The sequence below is a fragment of the Festucalex cinctus genome, chromosome 1 (genome assembly GCF_051991245.1).
Source record: "Festucalex cinctus isolate MCC-2025b chromosome 1, RoL_Fcin_1.0, whole genome shotgun sequence".
Classification (NCBI taxonomy): Eukaryota; Metazoa; Chordata; class Actinopteri; order Syngnathiformes; family Syngnathidae; genus Festucalex; species Festucalex cinctus.
Window position 1 is genome coordinate 34,356,664 of NC_135411.1, and position 10,943 is coordinate 34,367,606.

The 10,943-nt window shown below is 42.4% G+C and overlaps 1 protein-coding gene across 1 annotated transcript in view; it reads right to left on the reverse strand.

Moving 5' to 3' along the window:
• The window catches only part of slc1a9 (solute carrier family 1 member 9), a 48,927-nt gene extending 39,888 nt beyond the window's left edge, over positions 1–9,039 (reverse strand). Inside the window, exons 1-6 of the mRNA XM_077531621.1 lie at positions 8,912–9,039; positions 1,366–1,437; positions 1,075–1,268; positions 783–876; positions 676–706; positions 450–554 (exon numbers count right to left, since the gene is read on the reverse strand). The gene's annotated coding sequence lies outside the window, so the exon portion shown is untranslated. The remainder of the gene's footprint in view (positions 1–449; positions 555–675; positions 707–782; positions 877–1,074; positions 1,269–1,365; positions 1,438–8,911) is intronic.
• Between the last annotated feature and the right edge of the window lie 1,904 nt (positions 9,040–10,943).

The window sequence follows — 10,943 nt, forward strand, 5'->3', positions numbered from 1 at the left end:
CACATCTACCGGGTAAAATACAAGTAAACTTTCTGCTACGGCAAAGCACAAGTAAATGTCACATTTGTCTGGTAAGCCATTTGTCCACCGTTTACCGGGTAAATGACTAGTAAACTACAATTTTTACCATGTCAACTACGAGTAAACTTCACCTTATACTTGGTAAACCACTCAAACTTCACCTTCTACCCAATCAAACATTGGGAAACATCTTTTCTACTGATACCCTCTGTGTAAATGCCAAATTTCTACCATGTTAACTACTGGTAAACTTTCTAACAATGTAAACCACTTCAAATTGAAAACAAACAATAAAAACAGCAACTGACATTCAAAGACTGAACCTCAATTATGGATAAAATGAAAAGAGAAACAAAAGCAGGAACCGGTTCAAGTTATTATGAGAAGGACGATGACGGGTGAAGCGGAAGTGGAGTCCGGAAGCTTACCTGCTGATCTTCGCTATCTCCCGTCCGACAAGAACGAGGCATCGGGAGATGAAGAGGACGGATGTGGCGATGACGGGAGATGCAAAGTCACAGTCTTTGCGTCATCTGAGGAAATTTGCAGATTATACGCAATGACAGCTTGGTGCTCGGGAGTAAACCCCATCAGCAAGCCCAATCCCCTCCTGCCTCATCCCGCGCCACCGAAATCCCTCCAACCGTCACTCACCTCCTCGCTACCGCAGGTCACTTCTTGGATGCTGATCAGGGAAAAGATTCACTAGGATGCGTGCAAGAAAAAAAAAAGGACTTTTAGGACAAAAAAAGGGGACTTACCCTCCCGTCCACAGGGGGGTAGTGTGACTCTGCTCTGTAGCGACGACTTCAGTTTGTCAGATTCGTTCATGGTGATCACAGCGGGTTTTCATCCCTGTTTATGTCAATAAGATTATTGTCGGCAATTGAAAAAAAATCTGATTTTACCATTCTTACTTACAAATATAACATCAGACTAGTCTAAAATTAAGTTAAGCACAGTTAATAGTCAATAGTGCATCTCCTTAATTTCTTCCTTACTTTGGAATAAATGTCCAAAAAAAAAGGCAAAGCAATCCTTTGGTGAGCTCACCCTATCTTTCACCATCTTTCGTGTATGACGCCACAGAGCAGGTCTGACTGTGTGAAATGGCATTTCCCAGTCATCTTTGAGGGACAGATTTGCCACCATGGGTGGAAAACTCTTGGCTTCATGCTATCTTCTTCTGCCTCAGAGGCTGGCAAATATGCATCTTGACTTTTTTGCCCCACACCCCACATCGGTACCTTACATACAAGAGAGCAATCCGGGAAAAAGTTGGCTTAGATGGGCAGCACAAAAGGGACTCGATACCTCTGAAAGCAGAAAATGTCTGGATTCTACCTGCGAAGACGGAAAACAGTTGGAACAGTCTTCCTGCTATCCTCTTTTCATCCCCCTGTCCCATATCGGTACCTGATACACAGGACAGCAAGTCAGCTTAGGTGAGCAGTGCGAAAGGGAATTCATACTAACTATGAAGACAGAAAAATGCTGCGTCGACTTCCATACTTTCACTGGCAAAACTTTACAAAGCAAAGAAGTTGAGAACCGAAAATCACCAGCTCAACTTCCCTCAATTCAGAGTCGGCGATGTTTATATCCATTTAAAAAAAGTGGGATAATGCTGTCTTTTACAGGCTGTGTAAAAGGGGCGAGAGTCCCTTAGGAGTGACAGATGGAAACGGCGGGAACGCGAACAAGTGGGCCGCACTGAGTCCATTGTAGCTCTGAAAATCGATCCGCGGCTAATTGCCCAAGTTTTCCTAACACAAAGTCTGTGAGTGGAACACGATCCGTCCGGGTGTTGTACGGTGAGTCAAGTGTACAACCTGTAACATTTTGCCTCTGGCGAGACAAGAGGCTAAGGGGGGGGTGGGGGGGGCTGACACCACAAGGAGGTGTTAAGCTTGCAACTAGATGATTAACTATCGACACATCTCAGTGAAAGCCGTCGTGGATGGATGGCGTCCTGCAAGGAGACACCGGCGAGGATTGGTGGCGGTAGCGAGGTGGCCTGTAAGAGGAGAGGGCCTCAAAGCGTGTCAGCGAGACTTGCGTGTGTGTACCGGCTGGTGGCGCCCGATGGTCCTCGCCAGTCTTCTCCCGAACCACGCCTGCGTCTCATTAAACCAATTAGTAAACTCCAAGTCGTCACTAATGAGGCCTCTGCTGGGCCGATTGCTCCGGTTCCCGCACAGGCACATTTTTCCAAAGGTGAACATTCCAAGTGCTAATTTCAGTTTAGCACAGGACAGACTTGTAGCCGCATGTGTTGTTTGTCAGAGTTTGTGAGTGAGCGCGTGGGTGCGTAAGCATACAGTACTTGTTCCTCTCTTTGACCTTTTACAAAGTTGTCAAACACACGATATGGAATTAGCAGGATACGGTACCGACGATACCGGTAATGTGATAATGGATGTATTGGCAGAAAACCAACTATGATACATGGCAGTATCGTTTACCAAGACATGGAAAAGCTATAGCCTAATGTCAGGATTTGAGGTATGTACTGTATATCGATACGGTATTGTAAGCGAAGACGATAGCTTACATCACAATAGTATGGAATATATCCCTTTTCATTGGTAGCTTCACAACATATTAGAAGGTCAAAAGATGCTTGAGGCTTAAAGAACATTGGGATATCCATGTGAATAAAGGGTTATTAAAAGGGGCTGTCTGCCGGATTCACTCAGGAAAATGCACTTTTTAAATACAGGATGTACACACTTTAACTTTCTCTCAGTCTACACATCTGTGTTGTTGTTAATGTTTTGTGGTAATTTCGTCCTAAACCCCCACCTCCCCAGCCTGTATTTTGCCATTTTGTGTTTGTTTTGTAAACAGCGGGATGTTTCAATGGAAAGACAGTGTTTACAACCCTCCAGAGCCAATCGCAGAAGGGGGGGGGGGTTGGTCGAAAACGGGGCGGGCGAAAGTGTCAGCTGCGTGACGTCACCCCCGCGGCAATTTGAAATCACGCACGGTTTGTTTGTTTTTCTTTTTCACTCACTCACTCACTCACTCACTCACTCACTCACAGAAGCTTACCACGTGCATATACAGTCAGTTATAAACAAGTGTGCACTGCACCCATGACATCTGTGTGTTAAATGTTGCATAAAAGGCTCTGGATACTTGTACTTTTGAATAATGTTTAAAAAAAACATAACGGTACGGTTCCGGGCAGGGAAGAGGAGAGCGGCACCACGGAGCAGCTAATAAAGTGGACAAGGAAGTCCAAAGTATGGACATATTTCAATGTAAAGTCAAACGAGTTGGTCATCTGTAGCCTTTGTAAAGCCGAGTTTGCGTTCCACAGCAGCACATCAGCGATGAACGAACACCTGAAGCTACATCACCCAACTGTACTGGCTGGAAAACGACAGAAAGCAAAAAGCTGGATGATCATTAAGTCTAACTAAGTCTAACGATGCTCTTATCTGCGACGTATTCACGTGCATCGTTAAGGTTCATTTCTCGAAACATCGGATTGCCGTCAAAGTTGCTCATCATTGTGTTTATGCATTATGTAGCTAACATTAGCGGAACTATTTCACTCCAGTCAAATTGTGTTGGTGCTTGTAGGTAACATTACTGGTTCCGCTGCTTTATGTACCCATAAACAGTAACATCTGTTTATATATCTACTCTGCTGCTGCTCCGGAAAGCTCTCGGTCTTACCGTGTCTGTGCAGACCCCGGGCGCAACACAGCATACAGATCGTATTTATATAATACAATACAATGTAACTTTATTTATATAGCACATTTCACGACAGCCGGAGAAGTAACAAAACGCTTTACATTTAACATAAATAATAAAAGCAATAGTACAACAGCAAAGACAGTGAAAGCAATGAATTTAAGCACAAATTAATGATACGACACATATACATGAGATAAAATTAATAACATTAACAATCATGAATAAAATGAATCAGACTAATCGAGTAATCGTAAAGATAGTGGATAGATTAACTGGGAGAAAAATAATGGTTTGGGACAGCCCTAATGGAAATCTATCTACTTGTCAAGCAGGAAAAGAGCCCCACAAAGGAAGGGTTGGTTGGAAATCCCCCCTCGTCTTTGACCTCACGCCAGCAAGTGAAAATGGGGCCAATTAATCGTATACTGTGCGTTTATCCAGGTAGACTCCTTTTTTTATTTAGTCTCCTCAGACAATAATCTTCATTTCTTGGGTTGTTTTTTGCAGCTTCTCCATGACAACAGAAATTGCACATAGACGTTTGACTCGACTTCTGCGCGGTTGTAATTTTTTTTGTGTGTGTGTGTTCGCACCATCCTCCTCAAAGTTGTTTAGTGCAAGTAAAAATGATACAGACCCCCTCAGGCCACGACAACAAAGGTTTCATTAATCTACAGTAGCTGTAATTAATGTTTCATCAGCAGAATTCTGAAAATATGAATTGAAGGTTCAAAACTTAATTAGTGCTGCTTTAAGCATGACACTCATTAAGCCTGATATACTCTACAGCTGATCTATCAAAACCATATTGGAAGTAGAAATGATACATACATCTTTGCAATAAAAAGCAAACCTTTATAAAAATGTACCAGTATCTTGCATCAACTGTAGCAATATGTTATTTAACTTAATAACACTATGGATATTTTGGTTAATATTCACATTAAGGGTATTATTATGATAACACAATGTAGTTTGATATGAAGGTGATATATTGATACTCTATTGTAATTGAAGTAGCAAGCCGGTTCTATTTTTTTTTTTCCCTCCTCCTTGCTTATCTGTCATTCTCATCTGTCTTGAATACAAATCATATCTGAGATAACAAGGTGCTTTAAGCAGCCTCACCAGCAGCCCCCCAATCAAGCAAGAGCCGTTTTTCGATTCTAATTCCTAACCAGGACACTGCGATTGGCTGGCAACCAGTCCAGGGTGTCCCCCGCCTACTGTCCAAAGCCAGATGAGATAGGCTCCAGCACCCCCCACGACCCTTGAGGAATAAGCGGTCAAGAAAATGGATGAATGGATGGATTACTAACCAGGACATATTACAGCTATAATAATGATACCTGACATTTACATATCGATATTGCACCTGTGCCAAACATGTCACTGCCTGACGATTGGCATCCACCATCCCCCATCCAAACACACAGAGACATACACGCAAACACGGGCCTCACCTTTGAACCTTTACCTCTTTGCTACTGCGTCTAGAGCTGGGACATTTCCAGCCGACTTGGGCTAATTGGGTCAGATTGCAAGGAGCGGTGCATTAACCCTGAAATTGGAACCATATGGGGCTTGACTTCACTTTCCACGTGTGTGTCTGTGTGTAAAGGTTCATTGGTGAGGTCTGTTGATTGAAGAAAGGATGTCAGAAGTGGAAAACGGCGAAAAAGTCAGACTTGAAGAGGATGTGATGATTGGGGGTGGGTGCGTATCCATTCAGTCTGACACACTTTGGCCGCCGTGACAGCTCACCCATTTGCCATAATTGACATAATAGCTTGTTTCCAATTAGAGTTTCTATTGAAGGGGGATATCCCAGACATAAAAGTGGACGTGTGTAATTATGTCATGCTACACGTGTGTGCGTGTGTGACATCTGAATACGAGCGGGACTCGGGTTCGGGGACCGCAGTCCTGAGCGGCGAATTGCACGGCGGGATGGCGCCAAAGCCTGTGCAGAGTTCACATACAAGGCAAGAGGAACGCGGCGTAAATCGGATCAGGTTTGTATTTGTGGGGGATTTAATGACAGAATGGAAATCTGCTTGGGTTCATGAAATTGTTGTTTGTCCCAAAACACAAATCCTGCATACCCAAAAGGGAAAAACGGGAATGTTGGACTGCTGTGTCATATTTATATTTCCATCATTACTGATGGTAAAATGCTTGGGTTCTTATTTGTTTTTGTTTTTTTGGTCTATTGGTCCACATGCAAACTATTATTTATTTTTTTTTGCCCTTCCAGTTGTAGAGTTTCAGAATGAAATTAATCTTTGTTTTAATCAATTCTTAAAATTAATTTAAAAATATTTTTCATACATATGTATACATATACAAACATGCAGACAGACAGACAGACAGACAGACAGACAGACAGACAGACAGACAGACAGATAGATAGATAGATAGATAGATAGATAGATAGATAGATAGATTGATTGATTGAATCTGCAATAAGTGAACCGTGAAGTAGCGAGGGACAAATGTAATGTGATATGACTCTTAACCTTTATAATCTTTAAATATTACAATTTTCTGATTGACTAAAATTATCCAGCAGTTAATGATGTAGCGCCACCTGTTGCCTTAGCACGCACTTGGCAACCACTGAATGCATTTGAATTTTCGTTGCACTATTTGACCCCGGCGCTGAGAAAAAAAAAATGTTTAGTGCCGTGGGCTTTAACAGTAAAGCGGGTAAACTCCCCGAGGATGAGAAGGAGGGGAGGACCGGCGCCCTTTTGGCTCGACACTCTTGTTTGTCCGCGCTTGCAACTTTCTCTCTGCAAACTCTCACTGACATGACCCCCCAGGCGCAAAATATCTGCCAGCACGCAGGGCGAGTCTGGGCAAAGCGGCCGCCACCAAGAACAGCGGAAGGCTTTTGGAGGATTTCGAGTGAGTGATAGAAAACGCCAAAGATGAGGAGGAATGCCGCGAGGGAGACACCGAGGAGAGTGGGAGTGTGCGTGTTGATGAAGATCCCACTCAGGAATCTGGGAAATCTAATTTTAGTGGTGCTACTGTGCATCCTTGGAGGCGCCCTCCACTGTCAAACACTAATACTGGTCAAAAACTGAATACAAGATCTGAAACAAGTAGATGGAAGTCTCGTCAGCTCTTTGCAAGGAACTAAGCCCCTACAGAGCAAAAATTTGCAAATAATTGACATCCACTTCCATGGTCAAGTGTAGTTTAAAGGAACACAAGACTTGTGAAAAACGAACCAGCTAGTCTGTGAAATGGTTAATTTAAACTCTTCCCTGAAAAAAATCGCCATTTTATGTTGAGCAATTGTGATTTTATAGCATTTTTTATGAATATTTTTGCGTTAAGTACTATATCGGGCATTTTGAACAGTCACATGACCATGGTCTGCGTAAAATACACATTGAATGACATGGCTGCCAGTGACAATAGAGAACTCACGAGGAAATATCGCATCCCATGGCGGACATAAAGGGTGGAATTACGCTTTACAAAAAAAAAAGCACTTCTTCAAAAGCAGTACAGCCATGGTAGACGCGCCAAAGATTTGTTTGCAACCGAAAGCCGGATAAAACTGGCACATCCGGCCGCCGGCAAGTCGAAGTGGACGGTAAACATCTAGGTGAATTTATTTTGCTTGGCTAAGCTACATGTCATGTGCTAAGCACGCTTTAGCCCACATTAGGAGTGGCCACCCCCCACCTCCACACAGAATGACATGAAACGGGACGGGCTGAGGACTTTACTCTGAGCAGAATTGGCGCAATATTTGGGATCAAAGGGGGTCTTTTTCTTGCACATTATATCACTTTTATTCTTCGAACATAATGCTTAATTCAATACAGGAAAAGGATTTATAAATGTTGTATCACTTTAAAGTAAGCTAGGGATGTTCGATACCACTTTCACTTACCAGTGCATGTGCTCACTCTTGAGTAGTCAACAATACCGATACCAAGTACTGATACCACTAAAATTTCACTGAACACAAGGACAGATAATTATGAACAAAAGGCCTTTTTTATAAGCTGATTCTGATCCCCCTCCCCAATACAATTTGAACTTCCATATTTCGCAGGGGATGCATTCCAGGTGGCTTGAATCAATTAGTCAACATTTAGCCTTAAATTGACTCAATTTTGCAAATTTGGCATCTTACAAAATACACAGTGGACTTTGGAATTGCCCGTTAGCTGCTGTTGCAGGACTCCTGTATAATTCTCTCCAGAGCAGCAAAATGTCTGGCCAAGAAGGCGCTCTACGTCTTTTTCTACACCAAAATAAGATGTTTGTGGTGAGGATAGCACTTAGCTTCGACTGCACTGGCTAGCTAGTTCTACTGCGATTCAAACTAGTATTCAAATATTTATACGCGCGGGACCGCAGAACAGGCGTAAAATGTTAACTTCATTTTTTTTTGGCAAAATGTTATGCCCCGTAAAGCATGGACAACTGTGTGAAAAAGTGATAAGGAAAACTTCAAAAAAAATAAAATAAAAGGATGCCTCAAAAATCGGCGATATAAGAGTAGCCAGGCAGGGCATGATCGATGAACTGCTCTGGAACTCTGTATATTGCAAAGGAGTCGTTGTCTTTAGTTGAGAACTTATCTTACATGATGTTGAGCAGCTACCGATAAGATATGATCAGTTGTTTACTTCCACCAAAGTCAATAGCGATCCAGACCTTTCTCTTCATCATCATGGGATGTTTACTACCCTGCCAAATAGCCGTTAGGACCCACACTTGTCGGTCGGACCTCTACAGGAATCCTGCATTACAGAAAAGGCAAAAGGCGTTTTCCTCTTAAGTTCTAGTGTGCTCATGAGTTGCAATTCACAAACCAGGGGGGAATGAGGTTTTACTGTAGTCCTGATAAAAATCAAACACTTGTGTGCCTTTGAAAGCTAACACAAGAATACTTGTACTGTGTTGAAATGCTACACTGTGATACAAAGTAGACACAAAGGCCGACCATTCCAACAACATTAACAAACTTGGCAATTAAAAAAGAAAAAAGAAAAAACAACTTACATTGTACTGCAACTGTGCAGTAATTTTATGCTCCAAAGTTGTTGTGTATGTGTGACTGCGTGGGTCTGTTAACCACATACTGTGTATTGCTACAATTCGTCCGTGCTGTGTGCTTGACTAATTAAAACAAAAGTTCGCCACTCACTTGTAAACGTTGTAAACGGTCACGGTGGATTCCTAGCGATGTCAACTGTGTCATCCTGGATGAGGTTTGCGTTTGGTGGCTCCCATTACAGCGGGCATGACGTGCTCACTGCTCAGTCACTGTGTCAGCGCCGGCCGACGAACGCGCACTACTATCTAACCCGGAAGTAGATTTGACTAATGCGCATCTCCAGAGCGCGCGTCTCACAACACACTCAACCCCTCCCAATTCCGATTGTCATTGGCTATCCTTAGCTGTCAATCAAAGCCAAACTTGAAAGGAGGTATGTTGGTTGGCTGGCACGCCATGCTTTACTTGAAACAGAAGGCGCAAGTTTACGTGACTGATAGGAAGAATAGTTGGTTGGCAAGGCATCTTAAAAAAGCTAGGGCGGGCACGGACACCCAAGGCCCGCCCATGCCGACGGGTCCGGTTGAGTAGCCAGTCTGAAAAAAAACTAAAAGTGACTGCGAACTTGGAAGCGCACATACATATTTTTTATGAATAAATGACGTCGTTGTCGTCCTCTCTGCTTTGTACAGCATCATGGCTAAATAAGGAAAACGCTTCTGCACAGCTCGGTCCAACCTCGCTTTCTGATAATGTCATCTTTCTCTCAACTGTTACTATACTACCGCGTTCTTGGCGAAAATCCATTTCAATGGGGGGTAAATCAGGCGCAAATTTGCTCCCAGCTGTCAGAATTTGTGGGCATGTTTGCGCTGGTATATGATTAGAGCAATATCCTTTGTGAATAGGTGGGTAACTGGGCGCAGATGCAGGTGCAGTTGTGGAGCAATATTTCGCGCTCTTAGTGGACGCAGCGCATTCTTAGTGGATCTACCCCACAATATATACGCGCGGATCTGTGTGCGTAGTGCATACACTTGACATTTAGTCAAACACAAATATTCACATGTTCACTTCAGATTCCGAGAAATTGAAGGACTAAGTGTGGCACACACAAGTGTTTACTGTTTCGTCATGTTTAGGGAGACAGGGGCTAGTTGTATCACGGGTAAGTTGTCACATTGTAATTTTCTTCTCCATCAGAGGGTACAACGAAAAAGTAAAATACCAGTTTTCTTCGTATGAATGGTCAGGAGTTGTGTACTGTCTTACAAGAGAATAGCACATTGTGAGCTGAGATGAGTGCCAGTTATCTGTTTTGCATAACCCAAAGCAACATTTTTCACCTTCATATATTTTGAAACAGGCGTCGTACATAGACAAATTCTAGCAACGAATCATGTGAACTCGTAAGAGAGATTCAGACATCTTGTCATGCCTCAATCACTGCTCTGTTTTAAGCTAACTTTGAACTAGAGCAAGTTTTAGCCAACATGGTCGTTTGGGGCAACTTGTCTCAGTCATTTTGGTGTTTCTTGTCACGTGTGAAGAATGGGCCAATGAAAAATGCACCTCTGGCAAACTGTTTTCGTATGCCAGAATTGTTCTTCAGATGATGAGTCTGAAGAGTGAGGAATTTAGTTCGCCAGACTTTGGTCTTTCATCTGGTATACATTGCGATTACATATGATGTATTGATTACAAGAAATATATAAAAGTATAAAAAGTGATAAACTAGTCACGGTCTCCCTACTTGGATATGTTGTATTTTGATGTTGGCGTAAATCTGCACTTTAGTCTGGAGAGGGCATGATAGGTTGTTTGCTGCTATGTCTTTGAATGTGTGGCAAATAAAATAAAAACAAAAAACAAATAGGACTCAAAACATGCACAAATCCAAACAAATAGTGCGTGTTCTCAATGTTGTTGTTGCTTTCTTATGTAAAACGATATGCTACTTAAGTATGTCTTAAAACGAAGAAAAATTAGACACTTTTTTTTTTTTTTTTCCACAAATAGTGGTGCCATACTGTGGTCACAAAATCTGGATTCATTTAGCTGCTATTTAGTTTGTGGCAAAATACTGAGAAGCAAATATTGTACTCAAACTAAAACCAATGTAATTTGGCAAACAGTGTCTGTTTTTACTAAAATTCAGACCAATTTTTTCTGTTTTTGCCTT